The sequence below is a fragment of the Pseudophryne corroboree genome, chromosome 8 (genome assembly GCF_028390025.1).
Source record: "Pseudophryne corroboree isolate aPseCor3 chromosome 8, aPseCor3.hap2, whole genome shotgun sequence".
Classification (NCBI taxonomy): Eukaryota; Metazoa; Chordata; class Amphibia; order Anura; family Myobatrachidae; genus Pseudophryne; species Pseudophryne corroboree.
In genome coordinates this window covers 231,038,063-231,057,349 of record NC_086451.1, presented here as the reverse complement: position 1 = coordinate 231,057,349, position 19,287 = coordinate 231,038,063, and the positions used below count along the sequence as shown (strand labels likewise).

Below are 19,287 nucleotides of genomic sequence, written 5' to 3'. Positions count from 1 at the left end.
CTTCAGGAACCTGCGAGGGGGAGACGTCTCGAATTTCCAATCTGTACCCCTGGGATACTACTTGTAGGCTCCAGGGGTCCACTTGCGAGTGAGCCCACTGCGTGCTGAAACTCTTGAGACGACCCCCCACCGCACCTGAGTCCGCTTGTACGGCCCCAGCGTCATGCTGAGGACTTGGTAGAAGCGGTGGAGGGCTTCTGTTCCTAGGAATGGGCTGCCTGCTGCAGTCTTCTTCCCTTTCCTCTATCCCTGGGCAGATGTGACTGGCCTTTTGCCCGCTTGCCCTTATGGGGACGAAAGGACTGAGGCTGAAAAGACGGTGTCTTTTTCTGCTGAGATGTGACTTGGGGTAAAAAAGGTGGATTTTCCAGCTGTTGCCGTGGCCACCAGGTCCGATGGACCGACCCCAAATAACTTCTCCCCTTTATACGGCAATACTTCCATGTGCCGTTTGGAATCTGCATCACCTGACCACTGTCGTGTCCATAAACATCTTCTGGCAGATATGGACATCGCACTTACTCTTGATGCCAGAGTGCAAATATCCCTCTGTGCATCTCGCATATATAGAAATGCATCCTTTAAATGCTCTATAGTCAATAAAATACTGTCCCTGTCAAGGGTATCAATATTTTCAGTCAGGGAATCCGACCAAGCCACCCCAGCGCTGCACATCCAGGCTGAGGCGATCGCTGGTCGCAGTATAACACCAGTATGTGTGTATATACTTTTTAGGATATTTTCCAGCCTCCTATCAGCTGGCTCCTTGAGGGCGGCCGTATCTGGAGACGGTAATGCCACTTGTGATAAGCGTGTGAGCGCCTTATCCACCCTAAGGGTTGTTTCCCAATGCGCCCTAACTTCTGGCGGGAAAAGGTATACCGCCAATAATTTTCTATCGGGGGAAACCCACGCATCATCACACACTTCATTTAATTTATCTGATTCAGGAAAAACTACAGGTAGTTTTTTCACACCCCACATAATACCCTTTTTTGTGGTACTTGTAGTATCAGAAATATGTAACACCTCCTTCATTGCCCTTAACATGTAACGTGTGGCCCTAAAGGAAAATACGTTTGTTTCTTCACCGTCGACACTGGAGTCAGTGTCCGTGTCTGTGTCGACCGACTGAGGTAAATGGGCGTTTTAAAGCCCCTGACGGTGTTTGAGACGCCTGGACGCCTGAGGAGAATAGGCCCCGCCCCCTTTTCGGCGGGCTTCTTCTCCCGTTTTTCTGACAACCTGGCAGGGGTTAAATACATCCATATAGCCCCAGAGGCTATATGTGATGTATTTTTAGCCAGTATAGGTACTTTCATTGCTGCCCAGGGCGCCCCCCCCAGCGCCCTGCACCCTCAGTGACCGTTGGTGTGAAGTGTGCTGAGAGCAATGGCGCACAGCTGCAGTGCTGTGCGCTACCTCATGAAGACTGAGAAGTCTTCAGCCGCCGATTTCTGGACCTCTTCTCTCTTCAGCATCTGCAAGGGGGTCGGCGGCGCGGCTCCGGTGACCCATCCAGGCTGTACCTGTGATCGTCCCTCTGGAGCTAGTGTCCAGTAGCCTAAGAAGCCAATCCATCCTGCACGCAGGTGAGTTCACTTCTTCTCCCCTAAGTCCCTCGTTGCAGTGAGCCTGTTGCCAGCAGGACTCACTGAAAATAAAAAACCTAATAAAACTTTTACTCTAAGCAGCTCTTTAGGAGAGCCACCTAGATTGCACCCTTCTCGGCCGGGCACAAAAACCTAACTGAGGCTTGGAGGAGGGTCATAGGGGGAGGAGCCAGTGCACACCACCTGATCCTAAAGCTTTTACTTTTGTGCCCTGTCTCCTGCGGAGCCGCTATTCCCCATGGTCCTGACGGAGTCCCCAGCATCCACTTAGGACGTCAGAGAAAAAACGAATCCAAAACACACCCGAATCCGACAAAAAATTTTCAGGGAGGTTTTGCCAAAACGCGTCCGAATCCAAAACACGGCCGCGGAACCGAATCCAAAACCAAAACACAAAACCTGAAAAATTTCCGGTGCACATCACTAGTTGAAACACCTGTTGGTGGAGACCCCACTTTCCCGGGTGGAGAGCATGACGACTCAGGAAGTCCGCTTCCCAATTGTCAACCCCCGGAATGAAGATGGCTGACATTGCTCCTGCGTTTCTTTCTGTCCAGAGGAGTATTTTTGAAACCTCCTGCATGCAGGCTCAGCTTTTTGTCCCTCCTTGTCGATATATGTAGGCCACCGCCGTGGCGTTGTCCGACTGAACCTGGATTGCCCGGTCCCTGAGCAGAGGAGAGGCCTGAAGCAGAGCATTGTAGATCGCCTGAAGTTCCAGAATGATGAACAGAAATAGGGCTTCACGGGTTGACCACCTGCCCTGGAACTGAAGCCCTTGGGTGACAGCTCCCCATCCTCTCAAACTCGCATCTGTCGTGATGAGGATCCAATCCTGAATCCCGAAACTGCGACCTTCCAGCAGGTTTCAGGACTGTAGCCACCACAGGAGGGAGATCCTGACCTGAGGTGACAGACGTATTATCTAGTGCATCTGCAGATGTGACCCAGACCACTTGCTCAGGAGAGCCAATTGAAATGTTCTGGCATGGAACCTTTCTGTACTGGATAGCCTTATTATTATTACATTTTATTTATAAGGCGCCACAAGTGTTTTGCAGCGCCATACAAAGGACAGTACAAGGAGACAAAACTCAGCATTACAGTAAATAAATAATAAGATTTTACTTACCGGTAAATCTATTTCTCGTAGTCCGTAGTGGATGCTGGGGACTCCGTAAGGACGATGGGGATAGACGGGCTCCGCAGGAGACATGGGCACTTTAAGAAAGAATTTAGGTTCTGGTGTGCTCTGGCTCCTCCCTCTATGCCCCTCCTCCAGACCTCAGTTAGAGAAACTGTGCCCAGAAGAGCCGACAGTACAAGGAAAGGATTTTGGTAATCCAGGGCAAGATTCATACCAGCCACACCAATCACACCGTATAACATGTGAAAACAACCAGTTAACAGTATGATAAACAACAGAGCATCAGGTCAACCCTGATGCAACCATAACATAACCCTTATTGAAGCAATAACTATATACAAGTATTGCAGAAGAATTCCGCACTTGGGACGGGCGCCCAGCATCCACTACGGACTACGAGAAATAGATTTACCGGTAAGTAAAATCTTATTTTCTCTAACATCCTAGTGGATGCTGGGGACTCCGTAAGGACCATGGGGATTATACCAAAGCTCCCAAACGGGCGGGAGAGTGCGGATGATTCTGCAGCACCGAATGAGCAAACACAAGGTCCTCCTCAGCCAGGGTATCAAACTTGTAGAACTTAGCAAAAGTGTTTGAACCTGACCAAGTAGCCGCTCGGCAAAGCTGTAATGCCGAGACCCCTCGGGCAGCCGCCCAAGAAGAGCCCACCTTCCTAGTGGAATGGGCCTTAACTGATTTTGGCAGCGGCAATCCAGCCGCAGAATGAGCCTGCTGAATCGTGTTACAGATCCAGCGAGCAATAGTTTGCTTTGAAGCAGGAGCACCAAGCTTGTTGGAAGCATACAGGATAAACAAAGACTCTGTTTTCCTGACCCTAACCGTTCTGGCTACATAAACCTTCAAAGCCCTGACCACATCAAGCAACTCGGAATCCTCCAAGTCAGTAGTAGCCACAGGCACCACAATAGGTTGGTTTATATAAAAGGATGAAACCACTTTCGGCAGAAATTGTGGACGGGTCCGCAATTCTGCTCTATCCGCATGGAAAACCAGATAGGGGCTTTTATGTGACAAAGCCGCCAACTCTGACACACGCCTAGCCGAAGCCAAGGCTAATAGCATGACCACCTTCCACGTGAGATATTTCAACTCCACCGTTTTGAGTGGTTCAAACCAGTGGGATTTCAGGAAACTCAACACCACGTTAAGATCCCAAGGTGCCACTGGAGGCACAAAAGGGGGCTGAATATGCAGCACTCCCTTTACAAACGTCTGAACTTCAGGCAGAGAAGTCAACTACTTTTGAAAGAAAATGGATAGGGCCGAAATCTGGACCTTAATGGAACCCAATTTTAGGCCCAAATTCACTCCTGACTGTAGGAAGTGAAGGAAATGGCCCAGCTGGAATTCCTCCGTAGGGGCATTCCTGGCCTCACACCAAGCAACATATTTTCGCCATATACGGTGATAATGTTGCGCTGTCACGTCCTTCCTAGCCTTTATCAGCGTAGTAATGACCCCATCCGGAATGCCTTTCTCTGCTAGGATCCGGCGTTCAACCGCCATGCCGTCAAACGCAGCCCGGGTAAGTCTTGGAACAGACAGGGCCCCTGTTGCAACAAGTCCTGTCTTAGAGGAAGAGGCCACGGGTCCTCTGTGAGCATTTCTTGCAGATCTGGATACCAAGTCCTTCGTGGCCAATCTGGAACAATGAGTATTGTTCTCACTCCTCTTTTTCTTATTATTCTCAGCACCTTGGGTATGAGAGGAAGAGGAGGAAATACATAGACCGACTGGAACACCCACGGTGTCACCAGGGCGTCTACCGCTATCGCCTGAGGGTCTCTTGACCTGGCACAATACCTTTGTAGCTTTTTGTTGAGGCGGGATGCCATCATGTCCACCTGTGGCAGTTCCCACCGACTTGCAATCTGTGCGAAGACTTCCTGATGAAGTCCCCACTCTCCCGGGTGGAGGTCGTGTCTGCTGAGGAAGTCTGCTTCCCAGTTGTCCACTCCCGGGATGAACACTGCTGACAGTGCGCTTACGTGATTTTCCGCCCAGCGAAGCATTCTGGTAGCTTCCGCCATCGCCACCCTGCTCCTTGTGCCGCCCTGGCGGTTTACATGAGCCACTGCGGTGATGTTGTCTGACTGAATCAGAACCGGTTGGTCGCGAAGCAGGGTCTCCGCTTGACGTAGGGCGTTGTATATGGCCCTTAGTTCCAGGATGTTGATGTGAAGGCAAGTCTCCCCGACTTGACCACAGACCTTGGAAATTTCTTCCCTGTGTGACTGCTCCCCACCCTCGGAGGCTTGCATCCGTCGTCACCAGGACCCAGTCCTGAATGCCGAATCTGCGGCCCTCGAGAAGGTGAGCACTCTGCAGCCACCACAGGAGAGACACCCTGGCCCTGGGGGATAGGGTGATTAACCGATGCATCTGAAGATGTGATCCGGACCACTTGTCCAGTAAGTCCCATTGAAAGGTCCTCGCATGGAACCTGCCGAAGGGAATGGCCTTGTATGATGCCACCATCTTTCCCAGGACTCGAGTGCAGTGATGCACCGACACCTGTTTTGGTTTCAAGAGGTCTCTGACCAGTGTCATGAGTTCCTGAGCTCTCTATCAGGAGATAACCCCTTTTCTGGTCTGTATCTAGAATCATGCCTAGGAAAGGCAGACGAGTCGTAGGAACCAACTGCGACTTTGGAATATTTAGAATCCAGCCGTGTTGCTGTAACACTTCCAGAGAAAGTGCTACGCTGATCAGCAACTGCTCTCTTGATCTCGCTTTTATGAGGAGATCGTCCAAGTATGGGATAATTGTGACCCCTTGCTTCCGCAGGAGCACCATCATTTCCGCCATTACCTTGGTAAATATTCTCGGAGCCGTAGAGAGACCAAACGGCAACGTCTGAAATTGGTAATGACAATCCTCTACCACAAATCTGAGGTACGCCTGATGAGGCGGATAAATGGGGACATGAAGGTAAGCATCCTTTATGTCCAGAGACACCATAAAATCCCCCCCTTCCAGGCTTGCGATGACCGCTCTCAGCGATTCCATCTTGAACTTGAACCTTTTCAGGTACATGTTCAGGGATTTTAAATTCAATATGGGTCTGACCGAACCGTCCGGTTTCGGGACTACAAACATGGTCGAATAATAACCCCTTCCTTGTTGAAGGAGGGGAACCTTGACCACCACCTGTTGAAGATACAATTTGTGAATTGCAGTTAACACTATTTCCCTCTCGTGGGGGGAAGCTGGCAGGGACGATTTGAGGTATCGGTGAGGGGGCATCGCCTCGAATTCCAGCTTGTATCCCTGAGACACAATATCTATTGCCCAGGGATCCAACTGGGAATGAACCCACTTGTGGCTGAAATTTCGAAGACGTGCCCCCACCGGGCCTAGCTCTGCCTGTGGAGCCCCAGCGTCATGCCGTGGATTTTGTAGAGGCCCGGGGAGGACTTCTGTTCCTGGGAACTAGCTGTGTTGTGCAGCTTCTTTCCTCTGCCCCTGCCTCTGGCAAGAAAGGACGCACCTCGGACTTTCTTGTTTTTCTGTGATCGAAAGGACTGCATTTGATAATACGGTGCTTTCTTAGGCTGTGAGGAAACATATGGCAAAAATTTGACTTTCCAGCAGTAGCTGTGGAGACCAGGTCCGAGAGACCCTCCCCAAACAATTCCTCACCCTTGTAAGGTAAAACCTCCATATGCCTGTCCATTGCCGAGTCCACACGACCCTTCTGGCAGAAATTGACATAGCATTTATTCTAGAACCCAGTAGACTAATGTCTCTTTGAGCATCTCTCATATATAGGACAGCGTCTTTAATATGCCCCAAGGTCAACAATATAGTATCCTTGTCTAAGGTATCAATTTCCTCAGATAAGGTAACCGTCCATGCTGCTACAGCACTACACACCCAGGCCGACGCGATCGCCGGCCTCAGCAAGGTACCCGAATGTGTATAAATGGACTTCAGGGTAACCTCCTGTTTGCGATCCGCAGCATCTTTGAGGGTAGCCGTATCCTGTGACGGCAGTGCTACCTTCTTGGATAAGCGTGTTAAAGCTTTGTCCACCTTAGGGAAGGATTCCCAGCGTAACCTGTCCGTTGACGGGAAAGGATACACCATAAGAATCCTTTTGGAGATCTGCAGTTTTTTTTATCTGGAGATTCCCAAGCCTTTTCACATAACTCATTTAGCTCGTGTGAAGGGGGAAAGGTTACCTCCGGCTTCTTTTCCCCATACATATGTACCCTCTTGTCAGGGACTGGGGTTTCCTCTGTGATGTGCAACAGATCCTTAATTACTATAATCATATAACAGAAGGATTTAGCCAATTTTGGCTGTAACTTTGCATCATCGTAATCGACACTGGAGTCAGAATCCGTGTCGGTATCTGTGTCAACAATTTGGGATAGTGGGCGCTTCTGAGACCCTGACGGCCTTTGCGACATAGGATCAGGCACGGGCTGGGACCCTGACTGTCCTGAGGCTTCAGCTTTTTCTAACCTTTTATGCAAGGAATTAACATTATCATTTAAAACCTTCCACATATCCATCCAATCAGGTGTCGGCGCAGTCGGCGGAGACACCACATTAATTTGCTCCCGCTCTGCTTCCACATAGCCTTCCTCGTCAAACATGTCCACACAAGCGTACCGACACACCACACACACAGGGAATGCCCTTTTTGAAGACAGTTCCCCCACAAGGCCCTTTGGAGAGACAGAGGGGTATATTTACTAACATTCGTAATTTTCGGAAAAAGGTCAAAGTTCAATCACGAATGACATCGACAGTGTAAAATTGCAACTTTTTGAATTGATTACGACTAATTTACTAAGCTGCCGTATTTTGCCTTTTCGGGTTTTCCGATGTCGATGTCATTCGTTTTTTTTTTTCTGTTTTTTACGGCAGTGATTAGCAAAACACTGCCGACTTTTTCAAAATGAATCTCGGCCGGATCTGTGTGATCCGTGCTGGGGTTCACTTTTTTTTTTTTTTTAAATAAACACTGTAAAACTTTTAAAAAAATTGCGTGGGGTCCCCCCTCCTAAGCATAACCAGCCTCGGGCTCTTTGAGCCGATCCTGGTTGCAGAAATATGGGAAAAAAATTGACAGGGGTTCCCCCATATTTAAGCAACCAGCATCGGGCTCTGCGCCTGGTCCTGGTTCCAAAAATACGGGGGACAAAAAGAGTAGGGGTCCCCCGTATTTTTAAAACCAGCACCGGGCTCCACTAGCTGGACAGATAATGCCACAGCCGGGGGTCACTTTTATATAGTGCCCTGCGGCCGTGGCATCAAATATCCAACTAGTCACCCCTGGCCGGGGTACCCTGGGGGAGTGGGGACCCCTTCAATCAAGGGGTCCCCCCCCAGCCACCCAAGGGCCAGGGGTGAAGCCCGAGGCTGTCCCCCCCATCCAATTGGCTGCGGATGGGGGGCTGATAGCCTTTTGTGAAAATGTAAAGATATTGTTTTTAGTAGCAGTACTTGGAGAACCACAAGTACCAGCATGCGGCGGAAAAACGGGCCCGCTGGTACCTGTAGTACTACTACTAAAAAAATACCCAAAAAAAGACAATACACACACACCTTGAAAGTAAAGTTTTATTACATACATCCACACAAACATACTTACCTTATGTTCACACGAGGGTCGGTCCTCTTCTCCAGTAGAATCCATGGGGTACCTGTTGAATAAATTCTACTCACCAGATCCAGGGTCCCAGGCTCCTCGGAGAATCCTTTTGTAATCCACGTACTTGATTAAAAAAAAAAAAACGGACACCCGAGCCACGCACTGAAAGGGGACCCATGTTTGCACATGGGCCCCCTTTCCCCGAATGCCAGAAACCCACTCTGACTGATGTCTAAGTGGGTTTCTTCAGCCAATCAGGGAGCGCCACGTTGTAGCACCCTCCTGATCGGCTGTGTGCTCCTGTACTGACTGACAGGCAGCACGCGGCAGTGTTACAATGTAGCGCCTATGCGCTCCATTGTAACCAATGGTGGGAACTTTCTGCCCTGCGGTTGACCGAAAGTGACCTCACCGCTGAGCAGAAAGTTCCCACCATTGGTTACAATGGAGCGCATAGGCGCTACATTGTAACACTGCCGCGTGCTGCCTGTCAGTCAGTACAGGAGCACACAGCCGATCAGGAGGGTGCTACAACGTGGCGCTCCCTGATTGGCTGAAGAAACCCACTTAGACATCAGTCAGAGTGGGTTTCTGGCATTCGGGGAAAGGGGGCCCATGTGCAAACATGGGTCCCCTTTCAGTGCGTGGCTCGGGTGTCCGTTTTTTTTTTTTTTAATCAAGTACGTGGATTACAAAAGGATTCTCCGAGGAGCCTGGGACCCTGGATCTGGTGAGTAGAATTTATTCAACAGGTACCCCATGGATTCTACTGGAGAAGAGGACCGACCCTCGTGTGAACATAAGGTAAGTATGTTTGTATGTTTGTGTGGATGTATGTAATAAAACTTTACTTTCAAGGTGTGTGTGTATTGTCTTTTTTTGGGTATTTTTTTAGTAGTAGTACTACAGGTACCAGCGGGCCCGTTTTTCCGCCGCATGCTGGTACTTGTGGTTCTCCAAGTACCAGCATGCGGGGGAGGCTTGCTGGGCCTTGTAGTACTGCTACTAAAAACAATATCTTTTCATTTTCACAAAAGGCTATCAGCCCCCCATCCGCAGCCAATTGGATGGGGGGGACAGCCTCGGGCTTCACCCCTGGCCCTTGGGTGGCTGGGGGGGGGGGACCCCTTGATTGAAGGGGTCCCCACTCCCCCAGGGTACCCCGGCCAGGGGTGACTAGTTGGATATTTGATGCCACGGCCGCAGGGCACTATATAAAAGTGACCCCCGGCTGTGGCATTATCTGTCCAGCTAGTGGAGCCCGGTGCTGGTTTTAAAAATACGGGGGACCCCTACTCTTTTTGTCCCCCGTATTTTTGGAACCAGGACCAGGCGCAGAGCCCGATGCTGGTTGCTTAAATATGGGGGAACCCCTGTCAATTTTTTTCCCATATTTCTGCAACCAGTATCGGCTCAAAGAGCCAGAGGCTGGTTATGCTTAGGAGGGGGGACCCCACGCAATTTTTTTTAAGAAAATAACCACTTTCCCACCCCTTCCCACTGATATACATGCACGGATCTCATGGATCCCTGCATGCCTATACAATCACGGATTAAAAAAGCAGGTCTGTTTTTTTTTAGCACTTTTTTACGAGTTGCAATTTTTCACGGCAGTGTTTTTTTTTTTTTTGCTTTGCACTTCTTAGTAAATTACCGAGATTCATAGTTAAACAGCCGCGTTTTGACCGATGGTGTATTCATTCGTAATTTTTTTGTTGGACTTCCAAAAAATTACGAATGCCCTCATCACTGCCGTGATTATTGCTTAGTAAATTACCGAGATGACACTTTAATGAAAATACGGCATCTCGGTCAAAATCGGGACCTTAGTAAATATACCCCAGAGAGAGAGTATGACATCACACACCCCAGCGCTATAAACCCAGGAATAACACAGTAACTTAATGTTAACCCAGTATCGGCTGTTTATATTGTTTTTGCGCCTAATTATGTGCCCCCCCTCTCTTTTTACCCTCTTCTACCGTGTATCTGCAGGGGAAAGACTGGGGAGTTTCCTCTCAGCGGAGCTGTGGAGAAAAAAAGGCGCTGGTGAGTGCTGAGGAACAAGCCCCGCCCCCTCAGCGGCGGGCTTCTGTCCCGCTTAAATGTACAATTTTTGGTGGGGGCTCATACATATATACAGTGCCCAACTGTATATATGTTAAACTTTTGCCAAAAGAGGTGCCAATTGCTGCCCAGGCCGCCCGTCCCCCCTGCGCCCTTACAGTGACCAGAGTATGTGAGGTGTGTGGGAGCAATGGCGCACAGCTGCAGTGCTGTGCGTTACCTCAGTGAAGAACGGAGTCTTCTGCCGCCGATTTGAAGTCTTCTTGCTTCTTATACTCACCCGGCTTCTGTCTTCCGGCTCTGCGGCGCGGCTTTGGGATCGTGCGGCGAGGGTGAGATCCTGCGTACGATCCCTCTGGAGCTAATGGTGTCCAGTAGCCTAAGAAGCAGGACCTAGCTTCAGAGAGTAGGGCTGCTTCTCTCCCCTCTGTCCCACGATGCAGGGAGTCTGTTGCCAGCAGAGCTCCCTGAAAATAAAAAACCTAACACCTAACAAAATACTTTCTCTCAGCAAACTCAGGAGAGCTCACTGAAAAGCACCCACCTCATCTGGGCACAGTATCAAACTGAGGTCTGGAGGAGGGGCATAGAGGGAGGAGCCAGAGCACACCAGAACCTAAATTCTTTCTTAAAGTGCCCATGTCTCCTGCGGAGCCCGTCTATCCCCATGGTCCTTACGGAGTCCCCAGCATCCACTAGGACGTTAGAGAAAACAAAAATAGAGTACAGGTAACAAAGAGCACCAGTATTCTCAAAACATAATACAGCTAAGATGTAAGTAGCGAGGGAGTAACCATCGTACTACTTGGGGCTGGTGGCCATAGATGGAGACGAGTCTTGACCAGCGGGAGAAAAAGCGGGTAAAGATGGTCGCTGAGTAGGAGATAGCTGCGAGTGAAATGTGTTGAGAAGAGGGCTTTGACAACAAGAGGAAAGAGGGCCATGCTCTGAAGAGCTAACAATCTAGTGGGAAGGGGCGACAGACAGATGATATGAGGTGCAAGCAAGCGGGAGGTAGCCCGATGGCAGTATGTAAGCAAAGCTGAGAAGGCATGAGGTAGAAGGATGGAGGAGCAGCCTCAGGACTAGGTTATGCATCGGGAGGCTACCATCTTTCCCAACAATTTTATGCAAAAATGGATGGATATGCGAGTAGGCCGTAGGACCAGACGGACCATTTTCTGGAGTGTCCTTGCTTTGTCCTCTGGGAGGAACACTCTCTGAGCCACAGTATCCAGAAACATACCATGGAACAGGAGTCGCTGAGTAGGCTCCAAGTGGGACTTCTGTAATTTGAGGATCCACCCATGTTGTGACAACAGCTGAACAGTGCGATCTATATTGAGTAGGAGAAGTTCACTGGATCTCGCTTTTATCAAAAGATTGTCCAGGTAAAGGACAACATTGACCCCCTGGACTCTGAGCTGGAACATCATCTCTGCCATCACCTTCGTGAAGACCCTCAGAGCTGAGGACAGGCCGAAGGGTAACGCCTGAAATTGGTAGTGATTGTCCAGCAGGGCCAACCGCAGGTAAGCCATGATGAGGCGGCGAAATTGGGATATACAGATAAGTGTCCTTTATATCCAAAGAAACTATGAACTCCTGTTTTTTTAGACCCACAATCACTGCTCTCAGGAATTCCATCTTGAACTTGAAAACCTTTAGGTAAGAGTTCAGAGATTTTAGATTCAGAATGGGCCTTACCGAACCGTCCGGATTCGGTACTACAAACAGGTTGGAGTAATAACCCTTTCCTTGTTGTTGTAGTAGCACTGGAACAATGACTTGGGACTGGACCAACTTTTGGATGGCTAGTAGTAACGTGACTCGTGTATCCTCCAAAACTGGTAAGCTTGATTTGAAAAATCGCTGGGGAGGAGCACTGTCAAACTCCAGCTTGAAGCCCTGAGAATTTAGGTCCTTTCCCCATGTATCCTGGCAGGAGGTTTCCCAGAAGCGGTTGAAGTGACGCAGTCGAGCTCCCACCTCGAGATTCCCTTGGGGTGGGGGGGGCACCGTCATGCTGAGGTTTTTGTGGAAGCTGAGCTGGTGCTTAGTTCCTGAGAACTGGCAGTAGCTGGTTTTCTTGTCTTACCTGTTGCCTCGTGTTGCATTGGAGGCACCCCTGGCTCTTGATCTGAACCTGTTAGTATGAAAGGACTGAGCAGCCGGCCCCGGGTTAGAACGCCTAGCCGGCAGGGCCCCAGAGGGGAGAAATATTGATTTTCCTGCAGTGACCTTAGAAATCCACGTATCTAGCTCAACCCCAAAGAGCCACTCCCCTGAGAAGGGAATAGACTCCACACTGCACTTGGAATCTGCGTCCACAATTCTCTGCGCGCTGACACTGCCATGGTAGTAGTCCTAGCACTGATAGTGCCTATTTCCTTGAGGGAATCACACAGGACGCGTGCAGTGTCCTGAATGTGCTTGATGATGGTTCCGGTATGAAAGATAGATAGTGTCTAGTTAGACAGTCAATAGATAGACACCATATGTTAGACAAACATTAGGTCGACAGGGTCAAAAGGTCGACAGGGTCAAAAGGTCGACATGGAAAATGTCGACAGGTCAAAGGGTCGACAGGGTCAAAAGGTCGACAGGGTCAAAAGGTCGACAGGGTCAAAAGGTAGACACCATGTTTTTTGCATTTTTGTGCTTTGTGTGGATAGTTTTGTCATCTGGCACCCCAATTGCAGAAAGGCATACGCTCGCCACGCTTCGGGCACGGTGGCTCGCTGCGCTCGCCACAAGGTTTATAACCAACTCTATGCCGACATGGATAGAGGAAGTATGAAATAATCCAAAAACATGTTAAATTAAAAAAACACATTTGTCTATCTTTTTTATGTCGACAATTATCATGTCGACCTTTTGACCTGTCGACCTTTTGACATGTCGACCTAATGTCTGTCTAATATATGGTGTCTATCTATTGACTGTCTAACTAGACACTGTCTATCTACTAAACGGATAGGCTTGATGATGGTCACCGTAGTGACCAGGGGCATATCCCCCGCAAGGTCCTCTTGAATTTGAGTAGCATAGGTATGGATGGCATGAGTCATCCAGAAGCCCGCTATCACAGGCTACAAACACACACACACGGTATAATAGCAAGCCTGCCCTTTACCTTATGTGAGAAGGACACCCAGTGAGGGAGAGCACACCCAGCCTGTCAGACTCAGTAAGACTGCAGGCTAATAAAATATCACAGAAAAACCGGATTTTTTAACTATCCCAGACACTATTTAGAGAGCAATAGCGGCTCTCCCCCCTCTCTATTCCACACCCCTGTACCACTTTGTTGTGTATCCCAGAGTGCTGGAGGAGCGGTGTGTCCTTGCTGCTGCAGCGCTGGGCAGAGGAAGGCGCCAAAATGCTGCTGATCCCGCTCTGAGGAAGCTCCGCCAACTGTAATGGCGCCGGAGCTTATGCTGTTATTATACTGGCAATGTCTCCTGATAATGTAGAAACCTCACAGTGTATGTTAGTTTTTACTCTGCTGCCAGTGTACGCAGGGGGGCTATAGCGGGCCCCCCCGGGGAGGGTCCCGTATGCCGCCCCTGCCGTCGCTACGTACAAAGAACCGGGGGACCCCCCTAGCGGGGCCCCCGGTTTGTACTCACCACTCTTCTCACCTTCAGGCTGCGTTAGGGGTGTGCGGCGTGCTGCGATTGAGACCGCCAATGCGCAGTGCCCCGCAGAACAACAACCTCTCAGGATGGTGGTTTGGCAGCGGGGACGCGGCTCTGACACCTTACAGAGGCCGGTAACCGACCCTCCCTAAATCTCATGCTGCAGGTATACTGTTGACCAAACAGCATACCGAAAATAATAAAGTTTAAAATATAAACTGAAGAAAACGCTCTGAAACGGCAGAGATGCGCATCCTCTCCTGAGGGCACTTTTTACTAAACTGCCTGTGGGAGGGGGCATAGAGGGGAGGAGCCAGCACACCCAGTTGAAGAAATTTAAAGTGCACCGGCTTTTTTGGACCCCTTCTATACCCCATCGTACTAAGTGAGCCCCAGTATTCCTTATGGATGCTAGAGAAATATAGATATATAGTACAAAGAATTAGAGACCTCTTTTAGTGAGAAATCTCACAGACTCTTTGTAAATATGTGACATTCCCAGGAACTGACCTGGGGGCACTACACTTGATCTTAGCAAAGAGGTCGAGAAGCAATGTTCAAGGGGGATCAGTGAGTATTACCGAATGACGGGATCCCGGCGGTCGAAATATCGACGGCGGAATCTCAACAGCCGAAAGCCCGACCTCAAGCGCAGCATGTTCCCTTCGTGGGCTCGCTATGCTCGCCACAAGGTTCTATGCCCCCTCGGGTGGTGGTGTGGACCACCACCCAAGTGAGGTTTCTGGCCGACAGGTGGGATTCTGACAGTCGGCATTTCAATGGCTGCAGGTTTTCTGCATCGGGATTTCGACCGCCAGGATCCCGACAGTCGGGAATATAACTGCATATCGTTCAAGGTATGGTAAGTATTAGGCAATACCGTACCATAACCACGTTTAATAAAGGATTTGGTTTACAAACTCTGTGACAGAATGACTGTAAATGCATACCTCCCAAATGACCCTCTTCAGGAGGGACACAATGCTCTGCTTCTGAACTTTTCTCTTAATTTAGGATTGACGGCACCTGTTTTGAACAGGTTAATGGATAAGAAAGGTGTTTCAGCACAGGTGATGGCAATCATACAGTAAGAGGTAAGTCCACGAACAGAGCATTCTGTCCCTCCTGCAGAGGGTCATGTTGGGAGGTATGTAAAGGTGTCCAGTGCACAAAATAGAATGCCTTTCAACAGCCAGGTAGACTGTAGGTAGACTGAGAACTTGGGATGGCCATAAACCATCAATGATAAGGAATCATCGATGGTCGCTGGCCGATGTCAAATAGCTTTACCGCTGTCATGATATCCATAGGCCCGATGTATTCATGTATTCCCCCTCTCCCCCCCCTTACAAAGTGCTGCTCTGTGTGTAGGTACTGGAGCCGTGTCAAGTCAGCCATACAGCGAGGCGGTCCATCGGCATCCCGGCATACTGTCTGTGCGTCAGGGATTTGGGATGCCGATGGCCAGCCTCGCTATATAGCTGACAATACGGGCACAAGGCATCCGATCGCCAGGATCCCGAACGATCTTGCGCTGACCACCAGTAGAGGTAATGGCCCGTACACACTGGCAGATATATCACAGGTCTGTCGGCCAGTGTGTACGGGCGATATGTCTGTGAACTCCGTCGTTCGGACAAATCGCGTCGGCCCTACTGCACAGCCGATGGCCAATATATCTAACGATATATTGGCGCATCGCTGCGTGTATGGGGGACCAGCCGACCGCCTGTACACATGCTGCTGCAGCCGGCCGTGTTTGTCAGCTGAACTGGGCGGGTGTCTGTATACGTCCGCCCAGTTCATGACGTCAGTCCCCGACGGACCGGGCAGTGTGTATGCACAGCATACCACCCGATCCGTCCATATATATATCTATGGACGGCACTGACATGCGGGGCGGGATAGCCCTGTGCTGGGCGCCCCCCTACATGTCTATTGTTATAATCGTATGACCCCCTGTGAGTCAGTAACATATCAGCTGTTCTCTATTCTCCTCAGAGCACGCATTACTCACAGCTGCTCTCCACAGTCACTGTCAGTCCCCAGCCCTCAGCAGGCAGTACTGCGCACTGGTGACACGGCAGGCAGGCAGCGCCGGCACAGACTATGAGGAACTCCGCTTTGTCTTCACTTCGGATCGCGGGTGACGTCAGACGCCAAGTGTGATGCCCCTGTCACAGCCCCGCCCAGCAAGCCCCGTTCTGGTGCCAGCCCCGCCCACTGCAGATTTCATTTATGGATTCCCAAACCTATAACGCCGTCACGATGACTCCCCGCCCACCCACGTGCGCGGGTTCAGACTACGTTCGAATCCCCGCCCCCTTCTGCTGCTATTGGCCTGGCTGGCAGCGGCTATCTCCCACCCAGTTAACATAAAAGCTGAAGCGCGCACTGAGAGGCTGAGCGGAGCGGCGATGCATGCGCGTTACTGACAGCCAACTGCGCGGCAGTAGGGGGTGTGGGAGTCAGCCAGGGGCGCTGCGGACTACAACTCCCATCATGCCCCGGGAGAGCGGGCCCAGAGAAGGGGCAAGCTGCTGTGGATAGAGGACACATGGAGGAGGATGCAGCAGCCTGGCAGCTCGGGTGTGTGTGTGCACTGGCTGTCTGCAGGCTGAGGTTACAAGTCCTCCTCCAGTCACATAGCTGCCAGGGATCTGGGGCAGTCTGCAGCAACTGCCTTTCCCACTTATTTTCCAGGTGTAATGAAGCAGTAAATACCCCAATTATAATATTTTATTTCTCTGACGTCCTAAGTGGATGCTGGGACTCCGTAAGGACCATGGGGAATAGCGGCTCCGCAGGAGACTGGGCACAACTAAAGAAAGCTTTAGGACTACCTGGTGTGCACTGGCTCCTCCCACTATGACCCTCCTCCAGACCTCAGTTAGAATATTGTGCCCGGCTGAGCTGGATGCACACTAGGGGCTCTCCTGAGCTCCTAGAAAGAAAGTATATTTTAGGTATTTTATTTTACAGTGAGATCTGCTGGCAATGTAGAGATGTGCCCTGTGGGCACATCAGTGTTGCTGTCCCTAGCTGGGGACAGCGCTGGGGCAGCTTGTCTGTCCCCAGCGCTGGGTGCGTGGCGGCGGGTGTCCGGTGCAGGGATTACCCTTTTCCCTGCACCGGACCGGAGGCTGCGGGTAGATTTAAACGTTGGCGCCCTCCGGGAGCCAATCGCGGCTCCCGGAGCGGCAACCTATCAGAGAGGGACGCGGCGAGCCAATCGGCGCTCACCGCGTCATAGGCCCCGGCGTCAGACGCCGGGCGGGAGCCGAAGACACCGCGCGCGCGGAAGAGCTCGAAGAAAGAAGAAGACGGGCGGGAGCAGTGGAGACGATCGTCGGAGCGCAGAAGATCCCGGCGGCGCGAGGAAGAAGACGTCGCGGTCGGAGCTCGGGTGGCCGCGGAAGAGGCCTGAAGACGTCCGGCGGCAGGAAGATGTCCAGCGGCGGCTGGACGAGGCGACGGAGGCGCCGCTGGCCAGGACGGGCCAGCGGCCGAAGACTAAAGAAGAATGCCGGAGGGGTCACCAGGGGTGGGAAGCAAAGGGCTGGCGAAGCTCCCCCCTGGTGCCTCTCCCAGCGGGTCAGGTAGGCCCTTTTCAGGTGCCCCTGTACCCGCTCCTCCCTAGACCACCGGGTGTTCGGGCATTAGGCCCGTGGGCACAGTCAGGCCCTCCCGGCCTGTGGGCATGTAGTCGGGCCCTCCCGGCCCGTGGGCATTTAGTCGGGCCTCCTGGCCCGTGGGGCATTTAGTCGGGCCCTCCAGGCCCGTGGCCCAGATAGTCAGGCACTAGGCCTGGGGGCACAGGTTGGGCACTAGGCCCATAAGGATAGTCAGGCCACCGGCCTGTGGGACGGTTAGGCGGGCATTAGGCCCGAGGGGCATATCAGGCAATAGGCCTGTGGGGCATTAGAGGGCATTAGGCCCTAGTGTATTCTGGCTAAATAGGGTAACATAAGGTGACCCTGGGCGCTAGGCCCAGGTCACCCAACGGGTGACAAGTTAGGCGGGCACTAGGCCCGTGGGTGAAGTCAGGCCTCCGGCCTGTGTGTAGTCAGGGGGGGGGGGCGCTAGGCCCAGTGGGTAAGTGCCCCCGAGGTGAATAAAGGTGGCATTGGGCGCTAGGCCCAGGCCACCCTGAGGTGTTAGGTAGGCAGGCCCGCTCGGCCTGAGCCCTAAGAAGAGAGTACGGTAGGTGGGTGAGCTGTGCGGCCCCCACTACTGGGTGTTCTGAGTCTGGTAACTAAAGGGACCGTACCGTCGCTTGCATTGTGTATCGTGATGTATGTTACCGTGCGGGGCAAAGTGTGAGCTCGTTAAGTGTGTTTAGTTGTGTTGCACCACACCCACAGAGCTAGTTCGAGGGCTCTGCCGTTGTAGTTAGTATAGGGTGTGACACTAGGTTAGAGTTAGGCCCTGCACGGCTGTTTGCTTGTTTGTTTACCTCCTTACAGGGACCTGTAAGAGAAGAAGACGTTCGCAGTGCGAAACTGACGGTGAGTAACATCTGTGTGCGTTTGTCCCTTGTCTGTCCCCGAGCGCCGGAGTCGGGATTGCTCACGGACGTGAGAATCCTTTTCATCACACTACGTGCGAGAGCGCGAGTGTGTGAAATCTGGGTGGCTGAGGCTTTGTGCCGGTGATGACCTTTCACCCAACCGGTGAAGGTCGCGGTCACCCCTGGGGTATCCCCTGTTCCAGTGGAAGAAGGGTCGATACCCCCTTTAAGGTAACCTATTCTCTCCTCAGCTCGGTCGCCGGTCAGCTCCAAGAGGGAATCGCCGTGTCCGGATCCGATTGAAGATTTCCAGGTCCGTTGAGGGTTCCGGTACCTGAAGGTGAGAGAGAGCGGCGCCTGGTGAGTACCGAGTCTACACCTGCACGGCAGCAGGCACCACACGCACCGCAGTCGCACCTCTCACAGCAACAGACTCACTGCAGCTATGGACTAAGGGGAGAAGAAGCGAACCTACCTAACTGGTGGTAGCTTGGGCTTCTTAGGCTACTGGACACCATTAGCTCCAGAGAGATCGAACACAGGACCCGACCTCGATCGTTCGGTCCCGGAGCCGCGCCGCCGGCCCCCTTACAGAGCCAGAAGCAAGAAGTGTTCCGGAAAATCGGCGGCAGAAGACTTCTGTCTTCAACAAGGTAGCGCACAGCACTGCAGCTGTGCG

General features: G+C 51.5%; 1 long non-coding RNA gene across 2 annotated transcripts in view; it reads right to left on the bottom strand.

Annotated features, from left to right (window-relative positions):
- LOC134947646 (uncharacterized) overlaps positions 1–16,308 on the bottom strand; it is a 65,302-nt gene extending 48,994 nt beyond the window's left edge. Inside the window, exon 1 of one of the 2 annotated variants that reach the window (XR_010182678.1) lies at positions 16,116–16,308. This is a non-coding gene — a long non-coding RNA (uncharacterized LOC134947646). The remainder of the gene's footprint in view (positions 1–16,115) is intronic. The other variant, XR_010182677.1, reaches the window with a different exon arrangement.
- Between the last annotated feature and the right edge of the window lie 2,979 nt (positions 16,309–19,287).